This window comes from Myotis brandtii, unplaced genomic scaffold, assembly GCF_000412655.1.
Source record: "Myotis brandtii unplaced genomic scaffold, ASM41265v1 scaffold743, whole genome shotgun sequence".
In the NCBI taxonomy this organism is placed as follows: Eukaryota; Metazoa; Chordata; class Mammalia; order Chiroptera; family Vespertilionidae; genus Myotis; species Myotis brandtii.
The window spans coordinates 2,014,930-2,017,358 of NW_005370960.1; the positions used below are offsets into that span (position 1 = coordinate 2,014,930).

Here is a 2,429-nt window from a genome sequence, read left to right on the forward strand (position 1 = left end):
CGGTCAAGGGCATGTACCTTGGTTGCGAGCACATTCCCAGTGGGAGATGTGCAGGAGGTAGCTGATCGATGTTTCTCTCTCATCGATGTTTCTAACTCTCTATCTCTCTCCCTTCCTCTCTGTAAAAAATCAATAAAAAATATATTTAAAAAAAATAACACCTCTTAAAAAAAAATGACTTCAGGTTTTCTCACTGCGCAGAATATAGTCAAACACAGCTGCAGTTAAATATTTCACCCTTTGTACTCCCTGCGTGATCTACAATAATAATCTGCTTCATGTTGATATTTACTGCTGTGTTGCTGACAATTACCTGAAAGAGAAGTTGGGATGTTTCACTGGGCTGGAAAAAGTTTAGCTACATTAGAAAGCGGGTCTAATTAAGCAAGTTTATTCTATATCTATAAAAGGCTAAGTTGACTCACCCACGTGTGATACATATAAAGCTCTCGCTGGCACCAGTTGCACGCGTGTGTTTCGATCTGTCATTGTTGATCGTGAATTTGGTTGACAATTCTATTATAGAGGAAGGGCGAATAGCAATATTAAAATATTTCTTCTAAGTAATTTCCTTTCAATGTGCTTGAATTCATGCACCAGGCCACTAATCCTATATAATAAAAGGGTAATATGCAAATTGATCCTAACAGCAGAATGACTGGGAATGACTGGTCACTATGACACACACTGACCACCAGGGGGCAGACGTTCAATGCAGGAGCTGCCCCCTGGTCGTCAGTGAGCTCCCACAGCCAACCTCCCGCGATCAAGCCAGGCTGCCAGCTGCCAGCTGCCAGTACAGCGGTGGTGGCGGGAGCCTCTCCTACCTCCTCAGCAGCACTAAGAATGTCCGACTGCAGCTTAGGCCTCCTCCCCGCTTGCAAGTGGACATCCCCCAAGGGCTCCCGGGCTGCCAGAAGAATGTCTGACTGCCAGCTTAGGTCCGATCCCCCGGGGAGTGGGCCTAAGCCAGCAGGTGGACATCCCCCGAAGGGTCCCAGACTGCAAGAGGGCACAGGCCGGGCTAAGGGGCCCCCCCCCTCCCCGAGTGCACAAAGTTTTGTGCACCGGGCCTCTAGTCAAGTTATAAAATGGTCAAACTTTATTGAAAATAAAATAGTATTAGTTTAAAAGGGTCCTCCAGGAAGGGTTAAAAGTTCTTATAATCAGGAGGTATTGTGCTTGGAGACCATCTCATCCCTGTTTTGCCCTCTTATCCAACATGTGGAGCAGTTGGAGGCCACAGTTAAAAAAATTAGAAATAAAACATTTATAGTGAAGTGAGCATGAAAGACACTGTCCTTTTATTAAAAAAAAATTTATTTTTGAGGACCCAGCTTCAAGTGGCCAGCAGAATATTGGTCATGGAGAATGAACAGACTTGGTCCCTTTTCCTCTTGCCCAGTATGATCTTAGGCAACTTACCCTCCACCTTTGCCTCCATTTCCCTTCCACATAGAGGGTAGTCTTGTTCTCCCTCCCATGGGAACCACAGCAGCCTAAGGTTGGATGATGTAGGTAAAAAACAAACAAACAGGCCAAATGCTAGCGATCCCACATGAGTCAACAGAAACAATGACAACTATTTATTCCGACAGCTCTATGAGGTAGGACTATCAATTAACCCATTTTATAGATAATGGAACTGAGGCTTGAATGTACACAGATTGTTATACCAGGGCCCAACTCCAGACCTAGAGCCTAGGTTTTTTCCCATTCCTATGTTGAGTTCTGAAAGAAGACATACAGTGTTGCTCCTTTCCCCTGTGACATCAGTAACCACCAGAGAACAATCACAGCAGTAATGCTCTGGTCTGAGTACCCCAGGCCCCAGGGAGATCCCCATGGTTCTCCTTATCCCCCAAGAGCAGACGCTAGAAGCCCCAAAGAATATTATTTGAAAATATTACTGAAAATAAACTATTTGAAAAATAAAAAAATAAATTTAAAAGTTTTCAGAAACATAAAAGGAATATATGTTAATTATAGAAAATACATATAAACCAAAATAAATTACACGTGATCATACTTACCAAAGATAAACTGCTAATATTTGAAATAGCCTGCTATGTTCTTACTGTGTACATAGGTATATATTGTCTTACAAAAATGACATCTTGTTGACAGTTTTTGTGATCTTGTCTTTATGTATCGTGAGGACTTTAATGTAATAAATATAATCCACATTGTGGGGGGGAATATTTGGAGACAACTCAAGTAGCCTAATTTGTAGAACCTGCGAAACGCTTCAAGGGGAGGTCCGGGCGGGGCAGCGCGGAGCCACGCTACCGTCCTCAGGCACCGGCGCGCTCTCGGGGCGGAGCCGGGGGGCGGGGAACCTCACGCTCTGCATCCTCAGACCTCCGGACTGGAACCACGATGCAAACTCCAGCGGTGGCGGGAGAGAGGTACGGAAACTAGCGTCACCG

General features: G+C 44.6%; 1 protein-coding gene across 1 annotated transcript in view; it reads left to right on the forward strand.

Moving 5' to 3' along the window:
* The window catches only part of MRPS24 (mitochondrial ribosomal protein S24), an 8,365-nt gene that overhangs the window by 2,977 nt on the left and 2,959 nt on the right, over window positions 1-2,429 (forward strand). The window lies entirely within an intron of this gene.